The 9936-nt window shown below is 37.7% G+C and overlaps 1 non-coding gene across 1 annotated transcript; it reads left to right on the top strand.

Moving 5' to 3' along the window:
• The first annotated feature begins 8342 nt into the window (after window positions 1-8342).
• Window positions 8343-8414, top strand: TRNAC-GCA (transfer RNA cysteine (anticodon GCA)). Its single transcript has one exon. It is a non-coding gene; the product is annotated as a tRNA-Cys (tRNA).
• The last annotated feature ends 1522 nt before the right edge of the window (window positions 8415-9936 follow it).

Genomic DNA, 9936 nt, shown 5'->3' with positions numbered 1-9936 from the left:
GACAAAAGATGCTATCACAAAAATGTTATAGTAGGAGGGCATAATATAATAAGATAAGAAGAATATATTTGCTGCCAACCAAAGACAATAATTAAACCACTTTCTTAGTAAGGAAAACACAGCGATATGAGTACGGCTGAAATAGGTTAGTGACAATAATAAAAGAAAAGAAGGAATAATGTCAATGCTTGATCAATTAGTAAAAAGGAAAAGGGGGAAAGGGGGATTAGTCTGATGTGCTTGGTTCCTTAGCAGGTTTAAGTCCAAGAAGGAAACCACTCTCTAATATGGGCAATCTCCCAGGGAAATCCTGCCATGGAAATGGCCTACTTTGAAAGAACAGACTTAAATGGCTTATCCTCAAATCCTTTAATCTTGCTAGAGAATAGGCTATTGAGAGGGAGAGAAAGGAGTAGCCTATTGGTTTGTGCCCTATGACACTCTTTCTTCCTCACTTCCCTTTTTATCCACTCTGTTTTCCTCTACTCTCCATTTCCTTTCTTATTCCTATATTCCCTCTATTCTTCTTTATTTTTCTTTCTTGCTATTTTCCTTACTTGTTTTTCCTTAATCTCTGCACGCCTCTTGTTGTTCTTCTTGTTTTTTTCACTGTACACAGCTAAGGCCTTTTTATACTACCTGCCATGAAGAGTTTTATTGTTTTACCCCTTAACTACTTTTGGCCTGGTGTGGGTGTCCTTCCCAGACCACCCATTGATCTATCAGCTGCTCAGCCATCACCATTACCTTATGTTGGCCGCACCACAATACATTCCTAAACAAAAGAGTTTTGTTTTGCTTTTTTGCTTTTCGTAGCATCCTCATCCGGATAAGGGTTAGGTATTCTCTCTTACTAACTCCTATGGTATGCACCTAGTGATTCTAGTTCATCTTTCCCTCTTTTGGTTGATATGTCATCCCAGCAAGATATTTCCCCTAAAAGAGCTTGAGCGGAAATCCCAGAATAGACTTCCCCATTCTCCCTACCACCAAACCATACCCTCTCTTACCTGTGACTCATGGCCCACCACACCTGTATTGGTTGGGTACAAGTGGATGGTGCCTGAGCCTTGTGTGTGATCCACTCACATGTGAGTCCACGGTTTGTCTGTCATTCATGCGTTTGCCATTGCCTATGAGTCTGTCTGGTCTTGCTATGCGTTTCTACTGCTTATTTTTAATCTTTTGTGGCATGGGTGAGTCTGGGTCTCTATTCTTTGCATTTCATTTCCTTCATGGGCTGGGTCTTGCTTGGGCAATGGCCCTTTCTTCTTCAATTTGGCCCTTGTTTCTCTTTATTGCTAGTTTGTGGGCCGACTAGTATTCTTGCCATGCCACTCCATTGCTTCTACCATGTTACCACTTGACTTGTACTTGCTAGGCCTCCTTTGGGCCTGCCATGTACTTTTCCTTTATTCAATTCATGTTGTCCAGTATTTCTACTAGGTTAATTCTCATGCCATCTTGGGCTCCCTTGGCCCATTTCATTCTTACATTCCCATGGGCCTTTGCTACATCTTTTGGGCTTTCTCGGCCCAATTATCATATCCTTTACTTTCGGGAGTTTGTTGGCCTTTGCACCAACCTCATTTACTAATTCCTTTCTTTGGGCTCCTCTGACCCATTTTGCTTGCTTTCCATTTCTTATAATTCTCTTGGGCTTACTACTTCTTTCTCTAGGCTCCCTTGGGCCGTTTTGCTTTTTTTGGGGCCTTTTTTATTATTTTATAGGCCTGTGAACCATTATTCCTGCCACTCGGACTTAATGGTTTTTTTTTTCTCACTTTGCTAATTCTTCTTTCTTCACTCTTTGTTATATTGTTGGGCTTTTTCTTGCCATTGGCCCTTTTCTTCTTTCTTTGCTAAAATGGGCCTCAACATAGGCTAAGAAAAAATTTGGAATATACTCACAAATTAAGCACATAATCTTTTTCTTTTTCTTTTTTGAGAAAGAACTGCAACTTTCATTAAGCAAACTAAATATAAAAAGAGTCAAAATACAAAGCTTCCACTGTAGGGGGAGGGGAATCTTCAATCCAAATAACCTCATCTACTACATTCCTAGCATAGCCAACGAATGTGCTACAGAGTTAGTGCTACGTCTAATACAATTGACTAACCTCCATTGCAAACCCTGCACAAGCATTTGGATACCAAAAGCACCTTCGGAGTTCTCTGCTAAATTCATCTCCCTAGACATTCTTCTAGCAAGATGATAACCTAATTTTGCTGAATATAATCCATTTTTTTGTATGGAGCCAAAAAATAGAGTCTACAATATGGCAATGGCTCAATGGAACCGGGAGAATTTTCTTTGCATCTTCTTTACTAAATATTTGATTAATGAGGTTTGTATCCCTCCAACACAAGTCTGGATCTATAACTCTGAAACTCTGCAGTCTACATCAATTTGGGCTATTGGGTGCAAGATTTTCTTGCTATAATGGTGTGGGAGCTAGTTATCATAAAGAACTCTAATTGAAGATCCATCTCCAACCCACCAACAAGTTCCTCTATTTAATAATGGTATAACTACAGCAATGCTTTTGCAAACGTACAAGCTATTGGGACGGTCTGTTGCCTCTAAGAAATGGCAATGTGGGAAATACCAAGCTTTAAAGATATAGCAACGAGTCTTGATCTTGAATCATCCTCCAGCCCTGTTTAGCGAGCATCGCTAAATTGAAATCCTTTAAATCCCAAAACCCCATGCCACCCTCAGATTTGAGAAGTTTAAGTTTATCTCAACTAATTCAATAGATTTTGATTCTCAAAAAAAAAATAATAATAAAATAAAATAAAATAAATAGATTTTCCTTCCATCACCCGTCTAACCCCACCAGAACCTTGCACGCATTGAGTTTAATTCATCACATAGCCTTGTAGGTAATTAAAAAACTCCCATAGTGTAAGTCAAAATGGATTGAGCCACAACTTTAATTAGAATTTCCTTCCCTGCTCTAAATAATAGCTTACCCTTCCAACCTTGTAATTTTTTCCACACTCTATCCTTCAAGACTAAAAAAGTTTGATATTTAGCTCTACCAATGAGAGTTGGCAACCCCAAATAGGACTCAAACCGTTGCACCTCCCTCACTCCAAATAAATTCTTCACTGTTAAGTGTTGTTGCTGGTTGGTATTGCTATTGAAAAAAAATTGATGACTTCTCCATATTAATGCATTGGCCTGAAGCTTCAACATACAATTGGAGGATCTCATTAATTTCAGTCACTTCATTTTGATTGGCATGACAAAAAAGTAAAGAATCATCAGCAAAGAAAAGATGAGAAATTGTTGGTGCTCTTTTATATATTGATACCCCATGAATTCGGCCCTCGAGTTCTGCCTTCTGTAATAGAGATGTAAAGCCCTCTGCATAAAGAAGGAAAAGGTAAGGAGAAAGGTCTCCTTGTCGAAGACCCCTTGATGGAATAATATGACCATATGGTTTACCATTAATAAGAACAGCATATGATGGTGTAGTAACACATCCCATTATTAAATCAACCCAAAAAATTGGGAAGCCCAATTTTAGAAGTATACCTTTGAGAAAAGACCACTCCGCACGGTCATAGGCTTTACTAACATCAAGTTTTAAAGCTAATTGGCCCTTCCTACCACTTCGTCTATTCTTCATGGAATGCATGGCTTCATATCGAGATTAAGTTGGGTTGGACCTATTTCAATCTATTAGCAATAACCTTTGCAATAATCTTGTAAATGACATTACATAAACTGATGGGTCTAAAATCTGACATTTTTTTCTGGGCTTTTTACTTTGGGAATAAGAATAATGTGGGTAAAATTAATCTCATTCAACATTTGGCCAAAATTCAAATAATTAAGCACAGCCTACACTACACTTCCCCCTACAATATGTTAATATTTTTGAAAGAAAAGAGCATTCATACCATCAGGTCTAGGAGATTTTGCGGGTTCCATCTAAAAAGAGTAGATCTGATCTCCTTTGCATCAAACTCCTTCATAAGACATTATAGCCTCTCTAATGTCATTTTTGCTGGAACAGCATCTAGGCATTCCTCCAATCTGTTAAGAGCACCGGAGCTGAATAGTGTCTCAAAATAGTTCACTGCTACACCAGCAACTTCCTCATTCCCTTCATGCCAATGTCCTTGAGAATCTTTAATTCCTTGAATGAAATTTCTTCTTCTACGCTAGGAAGCTTTTTGGTGAAAAAATTAGTGTTTTTATCACCATATTTCAGCCATCCACTCTCGATCTTTGAGCCCAATAAATTTCTTCCTTCTGTAGCAATTCGTCTAGGTGCTTGCTTAAGTCTAAAAATTATTGTCTTGACTGTTCTGTGGGGATTGATTTGTTCAACTCCAAAAGTTTCTTCTGAACATTCTTAATTTCTCTATGGTCCAAATGGATTGTTAATGAACCCCAAGCCAATAATTCAACTCCACATTGCTTAATTTTTTGACTCACTGTAGCAAGAGCCGAATTCACATTAACTACCTAATTCCAAGCTTCACTGATTAGTGATCACCTGTTCACAATCCTCTTGCAAGGTCCATGATTCTTTAAACTTGAAACCACGATGTCCTCTAACCTGTTGCCTCTTATTTCCCATCGTATGTAGCATAATTGGGAGATGATCTGAAGCATGTAGGGGTAAATGGTTCACACTACAAAAGGGGAATTTGGATCGCCATGATACATTAGCAACTGCACTATCTAGTCAAAATTTAGTATGGACTTCATTCAATCTCCCATTGTTCCATGTAAACGGATATCCTTGATAAGTGATAACCCAAGTCTACCAATCTTTATCCAGTGCTTCTCAGAATGCATCCATTTGTTTCATAGGGGTTGGTCTTCTACCCAATTTTTCATTCGAGCTAAGAATCTCATTAAAGTCGCCAATGCAAAGCCAAGGATCCGTATGGAGGGAACCAAATGATTGAGTAAGCCCATGACTTTGCACATTGAGAAGTTTCAGGCCACCCATAGAAGCACGTTAACACCCATTTAAATCCATCTATGTCTACTACATTTGCATTGATATGATTATCAAAAAAATTGGTAATAGTTAAATCTACCTCCTCTTTCCAAAGAATGGCTAAACCACCATCTAACCCTGGTTTCTTTATTGCTATAAAGTTTTGGAAACCTAATGACATGCTAATACCCCCTACACCATCTACACTCATACATGTCTCCATCAAGAAACATACAAGGGGATCTTGCATTCTTACAAGCTTTCGAAGACTTCGAACTGTCCAAGGGTTCCCAAGCCCTTATCAATTCCAAGATAGGATCCTCATATGCAGGGACAAACCCAGGTAGGGGCCTAAGGAGGCCCGGGCCTTACCTGGGCCCAAAAAAAAAATTAGTATGTAAAATTTTCAAAAGAAAAAAAAAAAAGGGCTTAGCCCCCCTTGGTTTTTAGCTCGGGCCCCCCCCTTGGTTTTTGGTTGGGCCCCCCTCACCTCAATGGCTCAACCATCCCTATGATCCAGCCGGCCAGCCCAAGAGGCAACTCAGGCAAGAGCCCATGAAACGTTAAAAAAAATAATGTAAAAAAGAAAAAAATAAAACCCAGAGTTAAAGACTCCAAACCAAAACCAAACGGAAAAGCCTAAAATGAAGAAAAAAAGAAAAGAAAAGAAAGGGAGAGGCGAGACCGTGACGCCGCCGCCCACACCTTGACGCCGCTGCCCACGCCCACACGAGAGAGACCCACGTCGCCATCAACTGTCGCATACCCAAACCCAGCTTCGTTGCTCGATCTTGCGAGACCCACACCGCCGCCATCGCTTGCTCGATCTGCCCAACCCAGCTTCGTTTCTCCACTGCTCCAGGCTTTACAGTTCACAGGTATTTAACCCCTTTAACCTAATATAATGTTTGTGAATCTCAGAATCTAAAAATCTATACTTGTGGACTTGTGGTGTTTGTGTTTTTACTAATGAGTGATGAACTGATGTTTGTGATTCTGTGATTGTGAATTGAATCTATGCCTAACGGCCCCGATTGCTTGTGGGTTTTTTTTTTTTTTTTTGGCTTTTTGGCTTTGTGACTGTGTTTGTGACTCTCTCTCTCTTATTATATAGATAAGAGAGATAGAGAGATTAGAGTTTGTAAGATTAGAGAATATATTATTAGTGTAGTGTTTGTCTATTTGTTCTTTGTTGACTGGTAGACTGGTAGTTGGGCAACAATAAGGACAAGTGACAGAAAATTAAAGGTAAAGTTTTAAAAAAAAATTTAGTAGTGCATAATAAATTTATAGTGTCCCTAGTGGGATTGGGTCAGTGTCTGAAATATGAAGATAAGACAAAGATAGAGAGATAAATAAAGGCAAAGACCAAAGACGAAAGAAAAAAACAAATCATATAATATAGAAAATTGTTACACAAATTTAAGAAAATAACAGTGATTCACTTGTGCCTATTGTTAACTCATAATGCTAAATTAGATAAATTTATAAATTGATAAGAAGTGAGAAATACTAAATTTATAATTAAATGCATCGTGCCTATTACCTTGATTCTAGTATTTGTCTTTAGTTAGTAACAACATTTAGCGTAGATGTTATACATTGAAAATGATATAACTTTGATATTTAGTTTGGATTTAATCATAGATAATTTTAAAGATTTGAAAGAGCGTCGAGTTCCTTTTTCATAGATGATTGTATTAAGAAACAATAGTTTTTCGTGTCTTTTGTTTTTGTTGGTAGATGATTATATCTTAATATATTAAGAAACAATGATTTTTGCGTGTTTGCCTTGGTTGATAATTTATTAATACTATATGGACGCGTATTTGAAATTTTTTTTCGCTTATCTCTAGCCCCCCAACTTGAAATCCTGGGTTCGTCCCTGCTCATATGGAGGAAGCTCCTTTACTAGAGCCCTCCAGAAGCTACAGAAACAACCCACTAACAGAACAACAACCAACCAAAACTTTACTCCAAATTCCACAAACAAAACCCAACCACCAGCCAACTCCAATTACCATACACTTAAGAATAACCACGAACAGTATGCCCAAGAGATCTAAAAACATAAAACAAGCTCCATAATACCACATCAAATGCAATCCCACACGAACATAAAACAAACCACCAGCCAATACTCAAAAAAGGAAAGCAAAAAAACTAATCCGATGAAAACTAAATTCTGAAATTATGGAAGGTAGAGTAAAGCCAGGGATCGAACTTAGGATCTCCTGCTCTGATACCATGTTAAATTACCAGTTGTCCCAAAAGTTTAAACTGTTAGGAAATGGTGAATTTAATCACTTAACCATAAGTCTAATAAACACTGAAGGATACTTGGAAGGAAACTGACCCACTGACAGGCAGCACAAACCCACAAAAGGGCAAGGCAAGACCCACCAAAAGGGGGAAGACAAAACCCATGAACGGGCAGAGAAGAGCCCACCTCAAAGCTGGAGCTAGCAGAGGAGGCTAGGAAAGCTCAAGCGCACGATTCTTTTTTTAAAGAGGGCATTAAAGGCTGATATGATTATAGAAGGATTAGTTATTTGGATGATGATAGTAATCATAGAGATGGATTTAGTTGGATGATTAAGCGCCTTTTGAAACTCTGTTACCTGTATGGAAACCAAAATGTAGATTAATGCTACATAAGTGCACATTGGATATGCATGGTTGTTTGTGAAGTTGTTAAACTAATATTAAATCGCTTACAGTCTGCTGCAATTTTGATTCCATCATTCCAACCCTACATGACAAGGTTACCACCAAATTGGAAAGCCTGGAAATTGTCCTCTTGACGACTTGAAATTCCATGTCGATGCCCCCAAAGAGATAACACAACACAATCACGACCAAATTTAAAGTAACCAACTTCAAATGTGAATGTTTCAAATTTTAAAACATGAGCACGAACAAAAAAAAAAAAAAAAAGCGCTCGTTGGGACATTTTCACAAACACTTCATACGCACTCATTGATGTACCTGAAATTATAACTCACATCCCTCCAAGCTCCTAGACATCAAGGAATATTGTTAGTCATATCAATCAAGTACACAATAAGAACAACAAATCATACTACAATTTAATTGCACAATTTTACGTGATTAGTGTAGAAATTGAAAATTTTCGACGCCGCGCAATCCAGGTCCATAACACCCACCACCTCTAAATCGGAATTGTAGCCAAAAATCTCTGAGATTTTATGCTCTATTCAGATTTAGAGGTGGTGGGTGCTGTGATGTGGGGTTGAGAGAGAGGGGTTTGAAAGACAAGAAAGCTCGCAAGAATATTTAGAGGTGTGTCGCGCTATTGAAACGAGCGTTGTTTTGATAAGACAAATAATAATAATTTGGCTATAGAAGCAACAAGGGTCCATAGCTCAGTGGTAGAGCATTTGACTGCAGATCAAGAGGTCACCGGTTCGAACCCGGTTGGGCCCTTTCTCTTTTTCACATATTTTTATAATTTTCTTTTTAGAGCTGGCAGCACACATTGAACAATTCATTTTTATTTAGCCCAGAAGGGCCAGAACTCCACGTGCATATCCAAGCCAGGCTCAAGTTCAAGGCAAAGCTCCATCAGATAATGAAATAGTTGAGCCTTTTTTTTATTGCAATAAGTGAAAATGAGAGATTTAAGTTACGATTTTGTTTATAAAAGAGACCAAGCAATACCACTAAACTACAAAACTCTTGCCTTAGTTGAAAAGTTAAGGTCTATAATATTAGTGTAAGATTATTGAAAAAGATCGTAGGACCAAAATGATCGTCCGATACTTCAACATAATTTTCCATTCTAGTTAGTTTTCGAACTTGAATAATCAGTTGTAGTTTTAGATGTTCAAAGTTCAACTATTTTAGTTTTTGATTTGATCTAATATTGTTGTTTTTTACGACAAAATTAATTTATCCGAATCAACAAATAACATTTAACTTTGAATATATGCAAACTAATGTGTATAGTTCAATGACGAATCCTCTTCTTAAAATCCCCTCCAAATTCAAATACAAAGATGGTCTTGTTCTTTGTTGTATAATAATATCTCTCTTTGAATTCTCATCATTTCTTGTATTTTTTAGAATGAGAGTATACACATATATTGTTGGAAGTGTGGGTAAAGGGGAGGGAAAGGAGAGGCTGAAGCTTTAAGGACAAGGTCCCTTAATATGGTCTGCTGGAGTGCCACCCTAATAGCATGGTGGTTGCCATGCCCATCACTCATGGAAAAGGAATAGGGGCATGGCAAAAGAATAGGAGCATAACATTTTTCTTTCTTTTTTAACTCAAAACAACGTAGTTTTAACCCTTGTATGTACACACTCCCTAATCCGAATTATTTCATTTCTCAACCCTTCTTCTTCATCCCTCTGTCTCTATCTCTATCAACCCATGTGCCAATGCTAGTATTTTTGCTTCTTTCATGGACAATATGGTGAACAAGGCCTTCCTTTGGAAATAATGATATCACCAGTTGAAGCTACTATAAAAACCTTTTATCTAAAATTCGTTAGTCATTATCAAGTCTTGTCAACAAAAAATTTAAATCTAAAAATAAGACCCCAAACAAATTTTCTAATTATTACTTCTAGATCTTTATATATACACACACACAATGAGAATTTGATATCCACCTTCATCACACTTTGCAATTGCATCCGTATTGAGTTTGTTTTGTTTTTGTTTATGGATTTCAATTTTCTTTTGGTTTTCTTTCTGTCCTTAATAGCACACGTTAGAAGAAACCAATTTCACCGTTTCTGTCTTGGTCGGTACAGTGCCCCTTTATGGGAATGCTGGCAATTTTCGATTGCCCAAATGGCAAAACCAAAACATTCAAAATTCTTCTCCACAGGACCCAACTGAACCAATCTCTGCCTCGATTAAGGGACCAAGGACAGCCTTGTTTTTTATTTGATTAATTTCAACTTTTTAAAACTTACTTTTTTACAAGATACTATTTTT

This window comes from Quercus robur, chromosome 1, assembly GCF_932294415.1.
Source record: "Quercus robur chromosome 1, dhQueRobu3.1, whole genome shotgun sequence".
NCBI lineage: Eukaryota > Viridiplantae > Streptophyta > Magnoliopsida > Fagales > Fagaceae > Quercus > Quercus robur.
This window is presented reverse-complemented; position numbering and strand designations above follow the sequence as displayed.